At 35.0% G+C, this 24440-nt stretch overlaps 1 protein-coding gene and 1 long non-coding RNA gene across 10 annotated transcripts in view; one reads left to right on the forward strand and one right to left on the reverse strand.

Moving 5' to 3' along the window:
• Nucleotides 1-24440, forward strand: part of ZEB1 (zinc finger E-box binding homeobox 1) — a 194929-nt gene that overhangs the window by 16077 nt on the left and 154412 nt on the right. The window contains exons 1-2 of one of the 9 annotated variants that reach the window (XR_008300001.1): nucleotides 5625-9814; nucleotides 10889-10973. The exons of 5 other annotated variants lie outside the window; for them this stretch is intronic. The gene's annotated coding sequence lies outside the window, so the exon portion shown is untranslated. Of the gene's footprint in view, nucleotides 1-5624; nucleotides 10974-13837; nucleotides 13861-24440 lie in introns of those variants that run through there. 3 more of the 9 variants (XR_008299999.1, XR_008300000.1, XR_008300003.1) reach the window with 3 other exon arrangements.
• Nucleotides 17235-24440, reverse strand: part of LOC113603640 (uncharacterized) — a 29702-nt gene continuing 22496 nt past the window's right edge. Inside the window, exon 3 of the long non-coding RNA XR_003425295.2 lies at nucleotides 17235-18328. This is a non-coding gene — a long non-coding RNA (uncharacterized LOC113603640). The remainder of the gene's footprint in view (nucleotides 18329-24440) is intronic.

Here is a 24440-nt window from a genome sequence, read left to right on the forward strand (position 1 = left end):
AGAAAAACACTGTATAAAACCTGGAAGGAGGGTAAAAGTATTAATTAGCTGTAGATTTTGGTAAGCTGTGATTCATGTTAAAATTCTGATACAAGAAATGAAAATCTGGAAATAGTATGTATGCTTTTCAAACCAGTAGAGGAGGGAAATAGAATGAGAAAAAATGAAAAAGAAAGAAAAAAAAAAGAAGGAAAAGGAGAAAAAAACATAGAAAAGAGACAAGTGAAAAGCACAAAATGAGATTAGTATTAGATGCAAATATATTAGTAATTCATACATAAAAACTGACAAAATACTCCAGTTAACAGAAGCTGATTGCCAGATTGGATAAAATGACAAAATCTAGATGCATGCTACTTATAAAAAAACATACCATTAAAAAGATATAGAAAACTTGAAAATAGAAAGGATGCAAAAAGATATACTTTACAATAAAGAAAGAGAGGTTGTGTTACATGGTTACATTAATATCATCTAAAGTTGGCTTTGTGGAAAAACTATCCTAGAGAGTAAGGGTCAGTAAATAATGGTAAACGGAATGATAATTCTAAATTGGTATGTACCTGATAATATACTTAGAAAATACATTAAGCAAAAACATAGGACCATAGAAGCAATACGCAAATAATCAGCATTGTGAATTATTTAAAATCATCTTTCGGGGCGCCTGGGTGGCGCAGTCGGTTAAGTGTCCGACTTCAGCCAGGTCACGATCTCGTGGTCCGTGAGTTCGAGCCCCGCGTCAGGCTCTGGGCTGATGGCTCAGAGCCTGGAGCCTGTTTCCGATTCTGTGTCTCCCTCTCTCTCTGCCCCTCCCCCATTCATGCTCTGTCTCTCTCTGTCCCAAAAATAAATAAATATTGAAAAAAAAATTTAAAAAAAATAATAAAATCAACTTTCTTAGTAAATATTGCAATAAGCAGAGAAAAATGAAAAATATGAACAATTTTAATAACAAGATTTAAAAGCTTGCTGTAATGGACATTTAGGGAACACTGAATCTCATAATATTTTTAAAAACTTTAAAAGCACGTAAGAGATATTTACAAAAATTGATAACATTCTGGTCAAATACAGCCAGTTTTTACGATTTCAGTGGATTGGCATTATACTTGTTTCTCTGTTTAAAATGACATTAACTGTAAGTTAACACCATAATTTTCTTGTATGTTTGGAAATTGAGATGTATTATTTACAGATAACTCTTGGGTTAAGGAAAAACTTTTAATGTATATTAGAAAATGTAATTTAACAGTAGTAAAATATTATATATCAGAACTTGTGTGATAAACTAAGCTGATACTTTATGGAAATGTATGACTTTAATGCTTACATTAAAGGAATAAATGCAGAAAAACAACTGCATTCTTAAAAATCAGAGGTGACTAAAAGAATACTCCCCTAATTGAAGCAAAAAGTAAATATAAATTAATGAAATAGAAAATAAAAGTAAATCAGAGAGGAAACAATGAAGCTAAAAATAGATTATTTGAAAGGACTAAAAAAATTTAAAACTTGGCAAGATTAATCAAGGGAGAAGAAATCACAAAGCACTGTCTTGAATGAAAAAGGGGATGTTACTACAGATGTTTCATGAACAGTCATCTTTTTGCTAGTATAGTTGAAAGCTTATATCAGATAGACAAATGCCTAGAAAAACATAGCTCATATTAGCTCAAGAAGGAATAGACAATTGAATAGTCTTATAAAGGAAAAATATTCTCACAAAGAAAAATATTTTTTTTAATTTTTTTAATGTTTATTTTTGAGAGAGAGAGAGAGAGAGAGAGCAAGCAGGGGAGGGTCAGAGAGAGTGGGAGATACAGAATTTGAAGCAGGCTCCAGGCTCTAAGCTGTCAGCACAGAGCCTGACACAGAGCTCGAACTCACAAACTGCAAGATCATGACCTGAGCTGAAGTCGGACGCTCAACCAACTAAGCTGCCCAGGCACCCCGAAAAATATTTTTTAATTAAAAAAATTTTTTAATTTATTTATTTTGAGAGAGAGTGAGTGGGGGAGGGGTAGAGAGAGAGAACCCCAAGCAGGCTCCACACCGCCAGCACAGAGCCTGTTGTGGGGCTCAAACTCATGAACCGTGAGATCATGGCCTGAGCCAAAACCAAGAGTCTGACACCCAGGCGCCCCAAGAGAAATGCTTTAATAAGAAACTTTATCTTTAACGGCATTGGCATTGCCAGTCAGTGGAAACAGTTCTTTCAATAATTGAGGTAGTTGGTAAATTAAATGGCAAAAAATGAGTTGGGCCACTATCTCATATTATTTAGAAAAGTTAGTTGAACTGGATTATAGATATGAATCTATAGGTAAGGTAAATATACAGTTACGGTAAAACTAACAGTTTCTAAAGATAATAGAGGAGAATGTTTTCATGATTTTGAATAAGATAAAAATGCATAAAACACAGAATGCAAAAGATTGACAAATATAACTTCATCAAAATTAATAATTTATTTCCACCAATAGATACCACAGAGTGGGGATTAGTATTTAGTACATATAAACATCTTCCACACAGTAAAATAAAAATAATAACTTAATAGAAAACTGGGTAAAGGAGTTGAATGTGTACTTCATAAAAAAATAAACTCATTTGGCCAATAAACATAAGATAGTGAACCTCATTTGTAATCAGAGAAATGCAAAGTAAAACCACGGTGAAAAGATTTCATGCCTCCTAGATTTTCAAAAATTCAAGGCCAAATGGTATTGCGGTTCACATGAGTATGGAGCAACTGGAACACTTAGGCAGTTCAGGTGGTAACATAAGTGGTACACCCAGCAGGAAAAAAATGGCATCGTTAAATAAAGTTGAAGATGCCCATACACTATGATCCATATCTCTGTTCCTAAATATGTCTTAGAGAAACCTTTATACAGATGATCAAGTGATGTATATAGTTGTTATATAGTTATATAGCACTATTCATAATAATAAAACAACACCAAAAACAGCTCAAATATCTATCAGTAGTAGGATGAGTAGTGGTATATTCATTCAATGGAATGTTGGACAATTCTGAAAATGAATGAATTCCAGCAAATTGTGTCTGAGATCTCAGGAATATAACATTGGAAAAAATCATAGAAGAATATACAACATGGTTCCATTAATATAAAATTCAAGAACATCAAAAATGAAATAATAGATTAAGAATACAAATATAGTACAGCTCTAAAGGAAATTATAAATATAAAATTTAGGGATGAGTGAATAACATGAGTTTGGGGAGGAACACAGAATACATACAAGAGGTAAGAGTAATGATAATAATGATATTTACTGATAATAATTGAAAATAGTAACTGGAAAATAAAAGGTGAGTAATTTGGGGGAGAATGCAGTATTTGCTGTATGTTTCCTAAAGACCTATATTTAACCTCTGTGAATTCTCAAATGTAGTCAATTTTGGGGCTGTTTTTTAATACTACTTTTGTATTTAATAGAGCATAATAATTTCTATCCCTGGTTGTGAGATACTCCATGATGTATTAGTTTGTTTCAAGGTGTATAGACAATTTTAATTTTTTTACATTTTTCTAAGCACTAAATGTATATGGTTTTGTACCTTCATAGATTTCCTATTTATTGGCCACATTTTAAGAAGTTTGAGAAGACTATTGCCTTACCTTATATTTTTCTAACTTAAAACATATATGATACCTTTTATTCTTACAATGCATTTGTGGGCATAACATTTTGTTTCAGGATATTACCATTTTGTTTTATTTATCAAACATTTAATAGTGTTTCTATGTCAGTCGCTATTCAAAGCACTTTAAAAATATTAACTCATTTAATCTACATGAAAACCCTATGAGGAAAATACTGTTTCCTTATAGTATTGGTGCAGAAACTAAGGCACAGAGAGACCTGGTTGTCTCAGGTCACAAATGGAGCTTGTATTCAAATGTAGGCATCCTGGCTCCATACTGTGCATTTAACCTTTAAGCCGTAAAAGACAATATGAAGTAGATCTCTAAGGGGAATATGCCATCTTTTTTAATATTCTTTAATAAATAGGATACTATTTTTAAAGGTTGCTAGTATATTGTCATACAGTGATGAAATGATTATGTAATTCCCTTTCTTTTATGCAAGAATGTAAAAAATAATATCCGCAATTGATATATTTTCAACACTGTTTTAATTTTTACTCTTAAATGAAACTTATGTCCATATATTCATGGGATGAGAAAAGTATATAGGTAAGAGTACCTGTTAGTCTAATTGCAGATATGACCAGATACATAAATGGTGATACTGATCTCTCTTTCTTATTCTTAAGGTAAGTTCATGGAGTCATAATTTAAAATCAGAAAGTTTAGGGATGCCCGGGTGGCTGAGTCGATTAAGTGTCAGACTTCGGCTCAGGTTATGATCTCATAGTTCATGGGTTCGAGCCCCGTGTCAAATTCTGTGCTGACAGCTTAGAACCTGGAGCCTGTTTCAGATTGTGTCCCCCCCTCTCTCTGCCCCTCCCTTGCTTGTGCTCTGTCTCTTTCTCTCTCTCTCAAAAATAAACATTAATTAAAAAAAAATCAGAAAGTTTAACAGGAGCATGTATTCATTTAGGAAAGCAATGTTCAGGGATGTTGACATGATACTTTTGGAAAATTCCTATAGTAAAATAGACTGTGGGTAGAGAAAATTAGGCAATTGTGATTTATGAAGAAGCCCCAGGGGTAAAGAGAGAAGAATTAGACAAATCCTTTAGAGCTATGGCTCTTTACCATTGAGGGTCAGACTTTTTTGAGAATGTGATGTTAGCTTATAGAAATTTCTATATAAATTCAAGGGTTTTGTAACTACATGGAAGTCTTTCCATGGGTCAACTCCTATTCCTACTTGGAGCCTTTACTTTAGAGGTTCTTAAGAGAACTCACTCTATATAGCTATATGCTCATGATACTTATTGTCTCTAAAAATTTCAGCTTTTTGTGTGTGGCTTTTTGTCAGCTACTTCAGATAGCCTAACTTTCAGTGATGCATGGTTTTATCAGTCAAAACACATGACTGTTACTGATTTTTCCTTTAGAGCTGCAACTCTGTATAATGGCCTAAGTACACTTTCAGAGATTCTTCAAAGAGACAGTATTTCCTACTTAATTTACTTTAGTGGCCTGTTTTTATTTTGTAAGATTAAGCATATATGTAGCATATTTAAAGCAGTTATTTACATTTAAATAAGGAAAGCTCTTGCAGTTGAAGAAAGATACTTATTTTTTAAGAACACATATGAATGTATACCAGTTTATAGGTCTTTAGGTAATTTGAGATGCTCACAAAGAATCTGGGTAATTATAACAATGTTCCATCCACATCTGGTATTTGTTTTGCCCACTTCTCTACCAGGAAGGCTATGTCATATAATATATCATATTTTAAATTATTTTATATTAATCCATCTCAACATAGGGAGTATATTATACCCTATTGCTTCATGAAATAGCCTTCAAGATTTTGGGCAATAACCTTCATGAAATGTTTCTCAGAAAGTGAGCAGTATTTCTTGATTATATCTTTTTATTTATTTGTGTGTGTTAATTTAAGGACTAGAGGAATTTGTATTAATTGTTTCTCCTTTAAAAATTGGGTCAAATGAGTCCTCTAGTATGGTCACATTATTTAATCTGTGGCTGCAAGTCTCCATGTTGTCACTCCCTTTCTCTACCAAGTACATCCTGCCTTTGGCACAAGATATCTTTCCGATATCAGAATACTTAGGAATACATTTTATAAGTTATTAACTTACTCTTTCAGTACACACTTGAACCATTTGGAGGATGAACTATAGCAATTTAAAAAGTCTAGTTTTTGTTGGATGGAGCAGTAGCTAATCTTTGAGACCCAGTGATAACATTTTAGTAATAGCACTTAACAATCAGAAAAAATAAGTAAATCACCTAACTTTTCATTTTCAGTTTTGTATAATTTTACATTTGGTACTTGATGACTTACTCTTGGCATGCGATAAGCTAGTATAACGTAACAAACATTTAATGATGGCCTACTGTGTTGTAGTCACTGTGCTAATTTCTAGGGATACAGCATTGGATAAAACTGGGGTTCTGCACTTACAGAGCTCAGATATGGATGGAATCACAAAAACAGATACTGTAGTACAGTACAGTCACTGTAATGTAGAGAAGTGGGAAGAATGATCAAAGAAAGCATTAAGGGAAGAGATCGTGTCTGAACTACATGTTAAAGGATCAGAGAAAGAGACAGAGAGGGAAAAACAGAGGTGAGGGAAATGCGAATGGGAGCAGAGGACCAACTAGGGGAGAACAAGAGCAAAGGCACATTGGTAAGAAACATCATGATGTATTCTGGAAATATAAGCATATGTGTGTTGTAGGAGTATAGATAAGGGACAGAGAACAATGCGGGGCGCGGGGGGGGGCACCTGGGTGGCTCAGTGTTGAATGGTTGAGTGTCCAACTTCGGCTCAGGTCATGATCTCACGGTTCTTGGGCTTGAGCCCCATATTGGGCTCTGTGCTGACAGCTCAGAGCCTGGAGCCTGCTTCGGATTCTGTGTGTGTGTCTCTCTCTGCCCCCCCCCCCCCCCCGCCACTCACGTTCTCTCTCTCCTTCAAAAATAAGTAAACATTAAAAAAAGAATGATGGAGGGGCGCCTGGGTGGCTCAGTCAGTTAAGCGTCCGACTTCAGCTCAGGTCACGATCTCACGGTCCATGGGTTCAAGCCCTGCGTCGGGCTCTGGGCTGATGGCTCAGAGCCTGGAGCCTGCTTCCAATTCTGTGTCTCCCTCTCTTTCTACCCCTCCCCCGTTCATGCTCTGTCTCTCTCTGTCTCAAAAATTAATTAATTAATTAATAAAAAAGTTTTAAAAAAAGTTAAAAAAAGAATGATGGAGAGGTATGGAACCAGATTATGGAGGGATTTTTATGCCATGTTTAGGATCTTGAATTTCTGTCTCTTTCTAGGCTTTGGGAAGCCATTGAAGACTTTTAAGCAGGGACCTGATTTGGTTGTAGTTAGGTTTAATAGAATACTTTGGTAGCTGTTGTGAATGATAAAGTTAAGGGGAAAAGATTGGAGGCAGGGAAGACATTTGTGAAATAGTTGGCTAAACAGAGCTGATGGGGGCTTAAAGTGGGCTGTGTTGATAGAAATGGAGAAAAGGGAACAGATTTCGGACTCCTTTCATTTGTTGTTGGTAAATTGTAAATTCATTAGAACTTGGTACTTAGAAATGGCCAATGGGGGAGAAGTAGACAAGTTTAAGTCCAGAGTTCCTAGCTGAGGCAACTGCATGGATAATGATGATACCAAACAAAGAGAGAATACATGAGTAAGAATCAATTTAGAAGGTAAGGAGATTAGCATAGGGTATTTTGAGATGGTAGTAAAATATCTAGTGTGGGAGGTCTAACAAGGCAATTGACCTTTTGAATCTGATGCTGTGGGATGTGACTGGGGACTCTGGGATAGAAACCATGGGACCATATATAGGAGAGTAAATGGGCTGAGAAGAAAATAAAAGAAGGCAAAAGACAAGATCTTGGGGAGCATAAAGGTTTCAGAGTCAATCAGAGAGAAAGAAGCCCTACAAAGGAAAGAAGGAGCTAACCAAAAACAGATGAAAGAATCATTGAGCCAGCTTGTGGATCTCAGCCAGCTGAGACTAGAAACTACACAGTTTTAATGGAACAACTCAATATAGATGTGATTTGCTTAGACGCCGTCTATAGCCTAAATAAGTGATGGAGATCAGAATGTAGTATTAGTCTAAGACTGAGATTTTACCAGGCTGGTACAGTGAAAAGTTATGAGTTTAGGGAAATTAAGGTGTTGAATTTAGAGCAGTTTAGATGATAAGCTATGACAAATGTTGCATATTACGTGCTATGTGCATTATTCTTTATAAATATTAACTCATTTAATCCTTGCAACCAGCCTGGTAAAACCTCAGTCCTAGAATGTAAGTTCCATGAGGCCAGGAGGTTTATTTTGTAGTCTGTCTGTATTCTCAGTGCCTGTAATACAGAATGGGCTCAAATGCTTGCTGAATAAGCATAAAGAACATTATTATACAGATATGGAAACTGAGTAAGGAGAGGTTAATTAATTAATGCTATTTAGTGGCAGAGGTAGTAGGCAAGGACATGAGTCTAGGAGAGGGAGCTGGTCAAAAACCTGAGGGATTCTAGGACTGAAGCACTCTATGGGGTATAGTAGAAATGAAGGCAGGGAGATATAGAAGAAGAGGAAGTCTTGTCAGAGAGTTCCATGTTGGCGTTTACAGTTTGTTGAGTTGGAGATTGTTCTGGGTGATGACCAAGGGTCAGGTCTTAGGAATAGAGTTGAGTAGAAGATGTTCATTGTTGAAGTTCTGTGGGTGTATTTGTAGATGTTGAAAGATTCTAAGAATACAATAGAGTTTGGGTAGAAAGGAAGATTATGATACAGTCTTTAATAAATAAAGAGGTGTTACATGGGGATGTGTAGATGAGGAACAATAGTGGAATAGATGAATGTCATTTGGATAATCTTATTGGAAAACTTTGAAAGTACTCAGAATATAAATACAAATGTTTAAAATTTTGCCTGGTATTGCAGCCACACTTAAGATTGAATTCTCTGTGTTACATTTGTCCTCTACAAAAAAATCTTCCAGGCTTTTCTTAATAGAGTAGTGGAGCTAAATTTTTTAATTCATAGCAGCACGGCTTCACCGCTTTTTGTTTGGTAGCTGTTGAGTACACATCCCAAAGATGATAAAAACAAAATTCACTTGCTCTTCTAAATCTTCTGCACTGCCCAGTGCATTGTCATTTGTTCCCAGTTCTCTTGCTGACCCTTTTACCCTCCCCCGCCCCCAAGTCTCTTTTTGAATGCTTTTGTTTCTCTTGAGAGCTTTCTTTCTACATTACGTTGTGGCAGAGAAAAAAGTAAAATTTATTTTAGCACTAAATTATGCTTAACATTTTAAGTTGAACATTTTCAGAATGTTTGAATCAACGTTTGAACAATCAATTCTGTTTCATTTTAAAAAGATTATTCAATCTCCTATTTCATTTACTTTAAAAGGCTCTAATTTTTTTTCATATATTCTGATAGCATTGTAATTTCTGTCCTTGAGTATTTTCCTTCAGAAAAACATAAAAACCCAGTATATAACAGTGTGTTAAACCAAAAATTTAATTATTTATATTAAAGCATAGACTTGGAATTAAAGAATTTTTCATTTTGCCATTGTATAGTTGTACCTGCTGATCCTTTTGTGGGTATATGTATGTGTCTTTCCCACAAATAAGTATCACCCTCTGAATAGCTGTTAGGAAATTCACAGTTAATCAAATATCTTATAAAGTATGTTTCTACAATGAAAAGGTTGGAAGAGATGATTTCCAAGGTGCCTTTTAGAGCGGCTATACTATGTTTTGTGGTTCTCCATGCTTTGCCCACTTCAGATCTTAGTAAGCAGCCACCGAAATACTGCTACATGACCTTTGACACAGAACCCATGAATGCATCAAGTATGATTTCACTTTCACCTCCTTCTTTGTAAACCTAAATGCTTGTCAAATCAGATGTGTGTTTAGATCTTTTTGTTGAATGTGTCTTGAGGAGGAGAACAAACTTGGGGTCAACCTGGCATAATCCCGTTTATCTTTTTCTGTTATAGAGATTTGTTGGGGGCTGGGGTGACAGTCCTTTCTGAGGAGAAGGTGCGAATGGAGGTGGACTTGCCGTCTTCATACTTTCCCTGCAGCCTCACTGGGCCCTATTGATTTCCTATTGATTTTTAATAAAAGCAGATTAGGTGGGTTCCTGGTTGGTACTTCTGGTTCCCATTTGATCCAAGTACCCTGTTATAGGCACATTAACTGACAAATTAAATCAAGGCACTGTATTTGGAAATATCTCACTTTTCCGTTATCAGTAAATAAGAGTAGATTGTCTCATAGTGGTTAATATCATAAGAGGTTTTTCATGTGTTCAAGTATGTGTATAGTATGTATTAATTATGCTTTTCTGTATAAATTTTGTCAACTCTAAAATAGAAAATGTATACTTAAATATACTTAAGTAAATATTTAGTATTAAGTTAGTATTTCAGTTTTACAGTAATGAAAATTGAAAATTTGCGGATCTTATTCTTTTTAACTTTCTCAGGTTCTGATAATCTGTTTGAAAATTAAGAAAATGCTTAAGTTCACATGACTTTTAGTAGCAGAAGCTACTGAATCTTACTGGCTATAATTGATTAGGAGCCGTGAACAGTCATTAATTGTTAAAATATGAGAAGGTTGTAGGGAATCATATGACAAAAGAACCAGTTACCTTTACAGTTTGTTCTCTGTACCTCAGGCACTTTGTTTCAGAAGAAAAGCTCCATTCAGCGCCTGGCGTGAACAGACCCTTACCGCCTTTTAGATGAGGATTGTAGGAAATTTCTTGCTAACTTGGACATTTAGGCTTTTTCAGGGTTATTTGGAACATACTGAGCTGGAGTTATGGAATGGTTGAGAACTTAACTAATTTTTTTTTGGTTGTTTTACTGAATCAGTGCTTAGTGATTATATGGTCTTTTAACAGATTTAATAAAGAAATATAGAAACTTAATGAAAAGTATTACAGGAGGTGATGTCCAATAATTTTAATATTGTAGAACATAGAAAATCAAAGTATTTAAAGATCTGTCTAGACTTTACTCGAAGATAGAAGATTTTTCTACCAAAAGAAAGTGTTTGGATATTAATAATTTGGTGGGTGGAGAAGTGAGTTGTGGAGGTGGTTAAGCCAAGATTAACCAGTAACATGCTAAATATACAAATCCACAAGCATTTCACTAAATGATTTGGGCATTTTTGTTGACTGGTCTTTTCATTTACAGGGCTTTGAAGTCACTCCATTTATCTATAAATTCATTTAGCTGAAGATTAAAGCAGACATTGTGATATATGAAAACAGTTTTGGAGGTTTGTATTATATAATGTAATAAGTTCCATTAAGGCTGTTTAAAATAGAAACATTAATTTTACCCTTGAGAATTGTTTCAGTTACAGGAAAGTAGACTGATAACCTAAAATTAATTTTTTCTCGGAGTTTGTCACATTCATAGCTAATATGGTGAATATAGACCCAGTGTGCTATAGGTTGTCCAGCTATACAAAACTACTTTCCAGAAGCCTTGATGTTTCCCAAAAATGTATAAAGACAAAACAAAACAAAATCTTAACACCTTATATGGGAGAGAAACCCTATTATGGGTAATGGCATTTATCTTGACTAAGCAGAAGACCTTAGTGACTAGTAGCCTACAAGGAGAGTGATCAAAGGTTTTTTAGCAGAGACAACCTTATTCATTTATAGGAATCATCATGTTATCAGGGAAATCAACTTCTCTAGATCTTCAGGAGGTTTTTGAAAATGCTGGGAAAGCCCAGAAAACTTTTCTGTGCAGGCTGTCGCAGAAAGGTGAGAATGTTTTCTTTTACTCCAAGTGCCTTACCACTTTTGAAAAGGATTTGAAAAAAACTGAGAGAAATGAAATACAGATTTTTAAATTGGAAAGGGAGTTAAAGAAACCCATGTGGTCTGGTCATTTTATAGAAGGAACTGAGAAGCTCAGAAAGTTACGTGATTTGGTGTAGTTCACAGAGCTAGTTTGAGGTGGAAGGTACAATTTCCTTACTGGGTTTAGTTGTTTAAAAGTGGGAACAGTCATTGTTAAAATGTGAGGAGGTTACAGGGGACTATATGACAGAACTACTAGTTAACTTTACAGTTTGTTCACTCTCCTCAGCCACTTTATTTCAGAAGAAACACTGTTCAGTGACTTGTGTGAGAGACTCTGACCTTCCTACAAATAGGAATTATGGGAAATTTCTTGCCAACGTGGGTGTTTCAGCTACTTCAGGTTATTTTTAGGAACCAGACAATTTTTCAGAATCCTAGTTAGGGAGACTAAATAGCAAGAGAGTATAAGAGGGTTGTTGATATATGGAAACCTTAGACCCAAAATAAAGATAGAATGATGTGAGTTTCTTACTTAAAATGTGACTGAAACAGTGCCTTTTGAGATGTTTTACCATTTGTCCTTAATAATCTATCTTAAATTAAGTGGGTTTGAGGATAACTATTTCTTTTGGCAAAAAGTAAACATATAAGTGGAACTTCCACATATCCGTTTTCCTTTTTCTCTTTTTGAGATAGATAAGGCATTTGAGTGTTTTTATCTAATATGTCTTGATAAGTCAAGAACAGAGCACTTACTGAAGAAAGTAGTGAAACAGTAACTAAAATAGAAAAAAATCCTGTTAGAAAAAAAATAAACATTTTTTACTGTCTCTTTAGCTGATTATAAAAAGAAGCTTTTACAAGCTTAATAACTTTTGTCAACATTCACATAAGTCCCATTTGTGTCCTGTTCCTGCCACATGTCATGCATGTTCAGTAATGTCAATTGTCAGGTCTTCTTTCACTATAGGTTATAGAATAAATAAGTGTGTTATCAGACTTTTGAGTCTTAAATAATATTAATATCCTTTGCACTTTTTTTTCTGCACTGTCTGGTTGATGATAGATGCACAGAATGGTTTTCTGTCCTCAGACTCTGCGTCTTCTAGTTCAGCCCCAAACTTGGGGTTAAGATTAGGCAAGATTTACACATTTTTAAGAGTGAGATTTTTGAAAGGCTTCTATTGAAGATCACTGGAAGCTTTGATAAAGGATATTTAGTGGTTAATAGAGGACTTTAAAAATACTACTCAAATCACTTGGAAGATAATCATTCCAATTCTCCTAAGTAAAATGAAGTTCAGCTTTAAGGAGGGTCCTGAGGTTTTATTTAGGTTCTAGGAAATTTATTTTCAGTCTGGAGTGATTATCAGTGCAGGTTTTTGTTCCCTATAAAGTTCTGGAGAAAGAAAATGAATTGTGCAATGCCAATTAGAAAAAAAAGGCAGCTGGGGGTGTCTGGGTGGCTCAGCCGGTTAAGCATCCGACTTTGGCTCAGGTCATGATCTCGTGGTTCATGAGTTTGAGCCCCACAGCGGGCTCTGTGCCGACAACTCAGAGCTTGGAGCCTGCTTCAGAATCTGTGACTCCCCCTTCTCTCTGTCCCCTCCCCAGCTCATGCTCTGTCTCTGTCTCTCAAAAAATAAATAAACGTTAAAAAAAAATTTTAAAAATAAGGCAGCTGTATCTATTGGAGATAATTTTCTCTCCCTTACAATCTCTTCTTTAAAATAAAATTCCTCTCTTATTTTTGTCAGTCTTAATGTAATATAATGAATGTCAATGAAGAACTAAGGATTTGAGAAAATTTGTTTTGTGTACATTCATAAGTTTTTTAAGTTGTCTCCCTCTGCACATACACAGCACCACTTAACATAAGAAAGTTCCTTTTTTAACACTACTATAAAATTTTAATAAACATTTCCAGTTGCTCCACTATAGTTCTTTTAATAGATATACCACCTCCTCTTATTATTGGCTACATATGTTCTTAAATGTTTTTCTGATTATAAATACCCAACAAGAATATTTGTATATAAAGCTTATCTGACAGTTTATCCCAAGATAGAATCCCAGGAGTGGAATTATTGGGCAAACCCTGTTAAGCCTCACAGTACATATGGCTAAAGTGCTTTCCAAAAGGCCTTACGCATTTTATACTCTTCAGTATGAATTTCAGGATCCGTTTGGGAGGCTGGTGAAGACATGGAGCAGAGAGCACCAGATGGTGTCTGAAAACATGGTTTCTAATCTGTGCTGTGCCACAAACTAATTATGGGTATCTGGATTAATAACAGCACTTGTGTGGACCTCAGTTTCCTCACCGGAAATCTAGATGGATTTTAAGTACTCTCCCAGCTCTGATTCTCATTGGCTGGGGGGGGGGGGGGGGGGAGGAGGGAAGGGGGGAGGGGGCTTAAACAAGGATCAGTGCTTCTGTCTTACCAGATGATTTGTCTGAAAGGAAAGCAGAAGCAGAGAGAATCAGAGGCACCTGGACCACGGAGGGAGCTAGACCAAATGACAAGATATTAGGCTTACTATTTGGGTATTTTATCTGAAAATACTAGTCCAGTCAAATTATAGACACTTCTGTTGAGACTTAGCGATTTTCAAACAACTTTAAATAGAGAATGAAAGTATAAGGATTTGTGTGTAACTTTTCAAAAGAAGTTGCATTCTGTGTGGGGGTTATAGGTTACAAATGCCTCAGTCAAAGCCAAAAAGAGAGAGCAATGACGATTCAAACATTCACACAAAAGGCAAAGTGTTTTCATATTTCTAGAGTAAATTATTTTGTGATGAGAAAAGGGGCAAAAATTCTGCATCATCTCAAATATGTAAAGAGAAGGTGATGGGTATAGATTAAACCTGATTATTTCTCTTTTCAGGAAACAAGTACCTTATCTAACTGCCTTTATTTAAAGGCTTAATCTCTATTAATAATTTAGGCAACCAAACATCATTAATGGTTGTGAGGGAAATATGACTCTAACTCGGCTATGCTTATCAAGAACCAGACGACCTTCTAGAGATTTCTGTAAAACAGATCGCGATGACATTATCACCAATGGAGAAAGGTTTTCTTGAGCCAGTTTAAGATACTTAATTATTAAGCAGACACAAATAATAGTAGTAGTAAAAAGGTTGATAAATGGGCATTTTTGCAATTGGGTTTCTAAATTAAGAGTAACAAAAAAATAGGGATGCCTGCGTGACTCAGCCTGTTAAGCATCTGACTTCGGCTCAGGTCATGGTCGTGGTTCTTGAGTTTGAGCCCCTCATCAGGCTCAGTGCTGACAGCTCGGAGCCTGGAGCCTGCTTCAGATTCTGTGTCTCCCTCTCTCTCTGCCCCTCCCCTGCTCATGCTCTGTCTCTCTCAAAGATAAATATTTTTTTAAAAATAACAAAAACATAGTTTGTTAATTCCTAATATCCTCTGATGAAAGTTATTAGCTGATTTTTTTGGTCTTTTAAAAATTGACACTTCTTGTCTGATTTATAAAACTTATAAGTTAGAACTATAAATTACTCTGTAAAAATATAATTTACAAAGTTAAAAATGTTTGCAAGTAGAAAAAAAATCAAACTTGGTAAGTAGTGATAGTTTTTAAACTTTATTACTCTTTGAGTTCACTTAGAGTTCCCTGATAGATTGTTAGAGTTGGAAATAGTGAGTTCATTGCTTGACTGAATAAATAATTCATATGGCACAAAAGCGGCTTTTTCTTCCTCCCCAGTCCCTTTCTCCTCCATTATATTCACTTTCTCTCTTTTAAAAGGATCCTTCACAGCCAAAGAGTAACTTTGTGTGAATGTGCAAGGGCTTGGGCATTGCTGCAACCTTAATGTTCACTGAATATCTGAGGTCAACCTAAGAAAACGAAGAAATCTGTTTTAAATGTTTATTCTCCAGTAGCAACTGAAAAGATATGTAGTAGTTATAAATCATTAGACCTTACCCTTATGGTAAAGTTGCCTTGGGAGTTCCTTTTAGCAAAATACATTTTTCCTTTTGGATATAGTATTTTCCATAGTGTCTGCCTCAAAATAAAATTGAGTTTTAAAATTGAGTAAATCATTGAATTTCTTCTAGTTTTTCAGAAATCTTTTTAAGTAGATGAAATGACAGAGTTAGTTTGGTAAAACATGAGAGTTGTTTTTATTCTTTATGTGATATTTTAGAATTCTTTATTTTGTAAGAATTATAAGATTATATTAAATATGTGAAATTCCATTTTTCTACCTTTTATTATAGCAGCAAAGTAGGAATTATGCCAGGTTATTTTCTCTCTGCTGTTTAAATCATAAGAGACTCCGTTTTATTGGATCAAAGCAATTGTCTATCTAAGTAATCTCCTTGTCAATGACACCACTGGAGATGATGGTTATCTTTCATAAATCAACTATATTCTTACTTTTTGTAATAAATTAGCATCTGCTATCCCTAAGAGTATCTAAAAGAATTTTTTTTAATTTGTGTGTACTCAGCATATTTCATGGTATAACAGTACTTTCACACAATAGATGTTTAGTGTAAGACAGTAGACTGTAATCCAGACCCTGCCAACTGGAAATATTTATGAATATTTGGTATTTTACTCCTTCTGTGGTGTGTTGCTATTTTAATTCTTCTTTGAAGAATTTTCTGAATAAGATAGAATGTTTAGTATGATTTAGTGCTGTATATTTTATTGCATACTATTCATATGATGGTAGTCTATAATACATAGGCTAAGAAATTTAATCTGGATTATCTATTTTGATCTAACCAAACTCTGCCTTGTTACCTATTTGTCTTTCTTTTTTGAACTTAAAGTGATGCCTTCTTATTTTCTTATTTGAAGACTTAGTGATTTGTCAGTGTTAACTTTATCCATAAATAGTCCTTGTCATTTTATGACACATTGTGATTTTAAGCACTGAACCCTACTGGTTTTTTTATTTAAACTAAGTGTAACCTTTTTTTTTTAAGTTTATTTATTTTGAGAGAGCGAGAAAGTGGGCATGGGAGGGGCAGAGAGAGAGAGAGAGAGGGAGAGAGAGAATCCCTAGAAGGCTCTGCACGCTCTGTGTGGAGCCCAGTGTGGGGCTCGAACTCACAAACCCTGAGATCATGACCTGAGCTGAAATCAAGAGTCAGACACTTAACTGACTGAACCGCCTGGGTGCCCAAACCCTTAGTAATTCTTAAAGCTTAGGCTTTATTATGTTTTTTCACAATTCTGTTTCAGTCACAGAAACCAAGTATATTCTGGTTTTTATCGGCCATTTAAGTGCTGACACTGGTATTGTTGAAATACATTTCTAAGGGAAATAGTGTTTTACTTATCAGTTGCTTCATAACAAACCACTCTAAGGTTTAGTGGCTTAAACAACAGTAATTTACTATTTCTCATCATTTTAAGGGTTGACTGGGTGAATCTTCTGCCTTGTGTGGCTTTCCTTGTAGTGCTAGGGAGGCAGGGCAGACTCAAACGGCCTCCTCACATGACTGGCAATGGATGCAGGTTGCTGGCCCCTGGCCCTTAGTTCTCGGTAAGGGTGCCTCTCTCTGATGTTAATTGGGCTCCCTCGCATCAGGATAGCCAGATTCCAAGAAAAAATGTTCCAAAAGGCAAAGGCAGAAGCTGTAGCTCTTTGAAGGTCCAGATTCATGAGTGACCCAGAATCACTGTGCCCATTCTGTTGGTCAAAGCAGATCACAAGACCAGCCCATATCAAGAGGAGGGCAAATTGGTTTTATTTCTTGGCACAGGAAATCACACTATAAAAGAGAAAATGGGATGGCACATACTGTTGTAGCCAACTTTGGAAACTCCAACTGTATTGAATTTTTTTCTGAATTTAGCTGTTGGCCATTACCACGTTTCACAAACTGGTATATTCAAGCACATGAGGATTTGTATGCTGACTTTATAATAGAGTCACTTAACGGCTATTATTTACTGTTTTCTCAACTCACATAGTAATGTTAACATCACAGGAAAATTTACCAGTTAAATGAGATGATTTGGAAGTACACAGCATAGCGCTGGAAATTCAGTTACTCTTACCACACCTTTCCCCATGACCTTCATGTTTAAATAATGTATATATTTGTGATGATAGTACTTAAAGTATAATTTTAGTGATGAGTCATAATTTATCTAAAGTCTTATCAGCCTTATCAAGGTATATTGATGGTTCCACTTTGAGTAAAGTTTATAACAGCCACATAATTTATAGGTCTTCTAATTTAAGCATCTGTTTCATGCAAAATTCTTTATAAACTGTTCTGTATGGGCTGTTTACAATGTAATGAACTGCTGATTGGTAGAAATGTTTAAAGAAGTTTGCTGTTCTTATTTGCCATAGCTCTACATTCTACTCTACCTTATATTATGCAGGGAAGTCTTGTGACTTTTCCTAAGTGGTCTTTCTGGGTCATCTTCCAGAATTTATTTACAATCTAATATATAAGTCCTTTGCCATAGGGATTAACAAACTGAATCATAGAAAGAAGTCTGAAGAGATATATAATTTTCCAGTGGTCCTTTATAAGGAGGGCGTAGAGTTACTATACTTCCTTTGCTTAAGGAGCATGGTACTGATAGGCAAAAATTTGATTCTGTTTGAGTCACGTATTGTTTGTTTTAGTCTCAGTAGTCACCAGTACCACCAACCTGTCATATTGTCAGTGCATGGTTTTGGTCACCAGGTAAGCAAGTCCTAGAAAACTGGTACTACTTGTATAAAATAAGTGAAAGCCCGTGTCCTATTTCACGCTTGAAGATCACATTGAAGAGGATATTGATTTGGCTTTAAACAATATCTGCAAAGACACAAATAAAATATCACATTAAATATAACAGACAATTGAAAGAATGGAGAAAGACATAAGGAAGAATTTTTGGACAGTAGTAATGATTACATATTAGAACAGGGTTCCCAGGGGAATATTTTAAATAATTAGACATATGACAGTGTTCCGGATTATGTGGGACATGCTAAAAGTGAGAACAGAGTGAAAGAAGTGGAGTCTGTTTTGGCAAGTCTGTCTACTAAAAGGGGAATATTTCATTTCCTCTAAAAAATTAATGACATTAGAATCTTGTTTCATCTTATTTTTATGCATAGATTTTATAGGTAATTTTTGGGAGAAGCTTTTATTAAGTTTTATGTAAAGCATTATTTTTTTGTACACAGCACACAATGGGCACCTATTTGTATGGCACATAATTTGTAGAACGTATTCATGCATATTACTATATTTTATTCAAATAAATCAGCAATTGTAAGAGACATCCTTTGATTTAGTAACATTTTCCTCTCTTTTTGGAAAAAATGAGACACTTTTCTTGTGGGAGGAAGGAACATTCTATCTGAGGATTATTCTGAATTACTTTTAGCCACAAGCATTGCAGCCACATGCTACTCTTGACCTCTAACACCTTTAGAATTGATAGCATACTTAAATTTATGGCTTGGTTTCCATTTCCTATTTAATTAAACTTGTAGCTTTTTTTTTTTTACTAATTATATTACATATTATTAGAAGTTAAGTAATTTCTCTTGAAAGTCATCCAGAAGATCTTGATGTTAGGTTAAAACTCCACTGTATATGGTTCTATCTGCAGATAACAGAGGTGACAAAAGGTATATTCTTGGTCATGTCTAAGTTCTCACTTGGGTAGGCAGTGACAAGGTATTATAACGTGTAATGACTGGCAGGTTTTTCTGATATTTACTCTAAGACTCCTCTTGATTTGAACAATATTAAGGTGAAAAAGTGTACTAGACTATTTCATTTTCTCCCCCTCCCAACAACTGCATAAGGAAGACAGATCAGGTGTTCGATAGTGTTATTAAGGTATAGAATCCAAGTGTTTGAGACCTAAAGTCACACGGTAAGTAGTAGATACGGGACTAATAACCAGGTCTTCAAGACCTCCAGATAAGTGTATTATCTACTGTACTGTGCTGCCTTCTCAACAATAATTTAGTTATGGATTAACTTCAATTTTAAGAGATCCATTCAATAAATATTTATTAAATGCTAGTATTGTATGCCTGGAATTACATTAAATTATATTGCAAGACATTAAATAAAACAATTAAGGTCTGTGTTCTCATGAAACCAAAAACTTTGGAAAAAACTGAAATTAAATAATTACAACTAAGATGAACAGTAAGAGAGAATTTACAGGGTGATACTAGAGTACGTAACAGGCAAACCTAACTGCCTGGCATGGTGAGGTAGTATTAATGGGCAAATCAGGCAAGGACAAGAGAAGTAACTTTTAGGCTTAGTTGGAAAGAACCAGCATGAGTCAGAGAGCATTGCAGGTAGCAGAAATAGTGTCTGCAAAAGCAAAAGAATGGAAAGGATTCCAGTATTATCTGAGCATTGAGAAGAAGGAGAAATAAAGATGGAGAGGAATGTAGGAAACAGATGATATGATCTTAGTCTGTATCCTAAAGGATATTGGGAAGCCTTGGAAAGGTTTTAAGTAGAGGTGTAACGTGATTAAATTTTCATTTGAAAAACATGAGTCTGACTGCAGTGAATATAGAAGCCTATTGTTACAAGCTGTTTGTGTACATGAGGTTGGAGATGATGGATACAGCAGTTGAGTTGGAGAGAAGGTGATAGACTTGAAATTTTTGAGGTAGACAAAGCCTAGGGATTTGACAGAAATACAAACCCAGTATTATTGTTATTCCATGCATAGGATGTGTGCAAAATACTCTCCAAAATCCCTTCAATAACTTGTGCTTGAATGTTAGGAAGTGACTATATCATATAATTTAGAAAGCATTATTCCTTAAGTAATTTGTGAATTGAGCTAATTCCTATTACTTGATTCCATTAAATAGCGTAGGGAGAATTTAGTTTCAAAAGAGAATTTGTCATCTTAATTGATATGGTAAAGCATATAAATAATTTTATGTACACATATAGTGCATGTTACCTTGTTCATACCACTCTTTAGTCAGTATCAGACTTGAAAGTTGACTGAATATTTAGGATTCTCCTATTCTTGATTGATTGGTTGAAACTTAGAAATTTAAACCATTTTGTTTCAAGGAACATTCTATTAAGAAACACTTTTTTCTTTATAAGTTATTGCTGGATCATTGGTTCCAGAAACGGGCTCCTAGTTAAATTAGAAGACTCAAGAGGAGAAAATTTTGGAAGCCTGCTTCCCTGAATACCTTATGACCTGCTTTATTTTCTTGGCCAACAGTATCTTTTGTGTACTTAGGGGTGTTATTATCTGCTGTATTAGGAGCAGCAAGTCAAATAATAAGGACTTCTGACTGTGAAGAATTAGGCCATTTAGGGACATATGGAGACTGGACTTGTAGAAAGTTTATGCTTATCTTAGTGGGGAGAGGGACAGCCAGTATTCTATTTTCACTTGATTGTGGCCATGTAAGAATTAATGCTGATTGTTGCCAAGTTTTTTAGTTTTTCAAAAGGATCCTAAAATACACATCTTTATGTGAATTAGTTGGTAACTAATTCAGCTGTTTTAAAAATACTCTGTGACTACTGTGCAAAATATGCCTGTGAAATATATTTGGCCCAAACATCTCTGTTTTATACCTTCTGCTTTATAGAGGTCTTCTATATTTGGGAAAAGATCAAAATTATTTCTAGGCAAAGGAAACGTCAAAATTAGGAAGGAAAGAAAAAGAAGAAAAGAGGAAATGAGATATTATTTATAAGAAGTACAAAACTAATTATCTAGATGGTATTTAGTTTAAGTTCAAAGAAAAATTCACTGTCCCCAAAATAATTTTATAAGTTTCAGAGCATATTTCTAGCAAATTCAATGCTCTGAATATGCATGACTGGGAACTCAGAGTGGGATGGGAGTGTATAGGGTACAAGGAACCAATCAAATGTAGATGAAAGTCTAATGGTTCTCTCTTAAACAGTTAGGAGTAAAGTACAGCAAAAACAAGAGACCTGTGATATCAGAGAAATCACACTATAGCAATCTGAGTAGATCAGGGACTCATTGCAGTACTGTATTAAAAGCATAATTTGACTTTTGTATTAATGATCAAGAAGAGGCTCAATTGTTTTTTACATTCTGATATTTTGAATACTAACTTCCAATAACATATATAATATACAATTATTGTAAGCAATTAAGAAAATACAGAAAAATAATATATTTATATTATATCTTTATATAAAATAATATATCTTTAAAAGCCAGGAATAGGTAAAAATAGGTTTTATAATTTTCTGAAAGTATTGAGAACTTGGCACCTATCGGTTTTCTAAAAGCTAATTCATTTCCAGATTCATCTGATTTTTGACTTAAAAGGATGTTAATTAACTCATAAGAAAGCACCAGAAGTGAGTTATTGCAGCAGACATACATTGTTAGGTCAGTGGCTCAGTGATTTCTTAAAGGATTCAGTTTGGCTTTCTGTTCTACTTTTTCTACACAGTATTGGTTTATCCCAGTGTTGTAGTTACAGAATGGCTACCAATTGCAATCAGGATTATATGTTTCTTTCAGATCCAAAGAAGATAACTTCACTTTCAAAGACATTATAGCTTTTTTTCTTTCTCTTGAGCAGTTACCCTTTACCTTCACCCCTGCTTGCTTCTCATTGACCTAAATTTGTCTAATTCTAAAACACCTAAACTAATCATTGGCAAGGGAGAAGGGACTTACCATAATAATGGATTAGACTAATTGTGGGCTAGACTGGAGGCTCAGGGTCTGTCCGATTCCCCTGAGGTCCACAGGTCTACTGGGGGAGACTTGGATACTGAATCAAATCGTGGATCATTAGGAAGGAAGCACTGGATAAACACTCAGTACTGTCGCTACAGGTGCATTAAGGAGCATGTACTGTCTGAACTCTTTGCTTACAGGAAGCACCAGCAGCTTTCCCTGTCACTCCCAGGAAGTATGAGGTGGTGTCTGGTGGGTCTGTTCTCTGTCTCCTGTTCCAGCACCCTCGTTAGCAGCACTTTGATGGCTACTGAGGAATTTTTTTCCAAAAATTTTCTCGACACTTAATAGACAACTCTGTAGAATGAACTGTGTGGGCCATGAATGGAACAAACTTAAGTTTATATAAATAGTTTCTTAAATAAGCTTTACTTTACAAAGGGTATATTCTCCTTCTGCTCTTCAGAAGATTTTTGTACCATGATCTCAGTAATAGTTTCATCATTATATGGCTATAAAGGTGAAATATAACTCATGGGATTACTTACAAAGCAAAAATACTTGCAGTTTTAAAAATCTCTGTATAGAAAATGCTAATTGTATATTTTTAAGCACCCATCATTTGGACTAAAATATTTAATCAACTTAAACCATTTCTTTCAGTTTTCAGATTTTTAGATATTAGCCAAATATTGAGTATCTGGGTCACACTGTCATTACAAACAAATCTAGGCCAAAATGGTTTATGCTTCTCAGTTGCCAGCTTAGTTCCTCCGTTTCCCTTTCAACTAAACTTTACTTGTTTTTGCGGAGTACTGTGTTCTTTGTATGGAACTGATCCTCTTTTGTCTTTTTTCCCCCTAAACCAGGGTAACAGAGCACATAAATAACTATGCTTTTGGCTGCTATGTTTCAGAATTGTTCCTGTACAAAGGGTCACACGTGCTAAATTATGTACTGCAGTGATAATTACTGTGTGAAACCTTGCTTAAGATGCTAGAGAAACTGGGTTTTGTTACAGGAGCTATAACATTTCTTAAAGAGTCAGCCTGTACACCGTCTGGTATTGAGAGTATCAGAACTCCTAAAGACCCTCTGATAATTTTAAATGTGAATTTGTTCCACTTGCCATACTACATGGGGTAACATTTTCTTTAAGTTAAAATGAGAAGTCTTCAGTGTAATGGTACAGAGAGAAGGGAAGAGAGAGGAAAAGTATATTGGAACAACAAATATTTCACCTGCATTTTTGAAGTAGTGAGGCTGTAAAAGTCTATTTTGAAAGGAGCATAGTTTATGGCAGTTTGTGTTAATACAGGGCCCGTAGTTTTCTGGTAATTAAGAACTTCATACTTTTTGGAATTTTTAATACTGTTTTTTCCTCCAAATTTATAATGCTTGATTTCACACTACTGTATCCTGTTTTGAAAATACAAAATGATAGCATGTATACTTCTTGAAGGTTTCTAGATAAAATAGTTTATCATCACTGGATATTCAATTAGTACATTTCCAGATAACAGATGCTTCCCTTCTTTGCTTGCTAAAATCTTTCATCTCAGCCATTCTTATTGTAAAGTGTCTTGGAAAGCCTTTATGTTTTAATGATTCTGAATTGTTGATGAATATTTGTTAATACGGTGTCTCCAGGGGCTACTGAGGTATGTCATAGGGCCATTTGTCCTTAACAGCGAACAGTTCTCCATAGCTATTGTTCTTTTGCGTATTGTTAAATGGTGTTTCTATTTTTCAAAGTTTGATATTAATTCATATGGCTACTAGCATGCAGAGAAGGGTATTTGTGAATAAAGTAAGAGAAAGAAGGTTCTTAATGGGCTTGAAGAGCACTTCAGTGAGGGAAGTACTTGGATTTTATGATGTATTTTATCTCTCTGTCTCATGAACCTGCCCCTTTGTGCCCAACACCCCTCCCCCTTTTTTTTCCCAAAAAGCATGGTACTTGGCATGTGTTCCAGGTAGTTACTGTAAGAGAGATGGGCTTGGATTTTGAAGCTAGACAGACACTGAAGACGATTATAACTGGATCATTTAATAGCACCAGAATCTTAGGTTCACAGGTGGAAAATAGGCAATAGGCATGTTATACTTATATCTGAGGGTTGTGAGGATTAAAAATAATGGATCTTAAATCTAGTGTAGGAGATATCTTAACAAATGCTAGTTCCCTATATGTTTTAAAATTAATGTCCCACTTACTTTGGAAATGACATTTGCTATACT

This window comes from Acinonyx jubatus, chromosome B4, assembly GCF_027475565.1.
Source record: "Acinonyx jubatus isolate Ajub_Pintada_27869175 chromosome B4, VMU_Ajub_asm_v1.0, whole genome shotgun sequence".
Lineage (NCBI taxonomy): Eukaryota > Metazoa > Chordata > Mammalia > Carnivora > Felidae > Acinonyx > Acinonyx jubatus.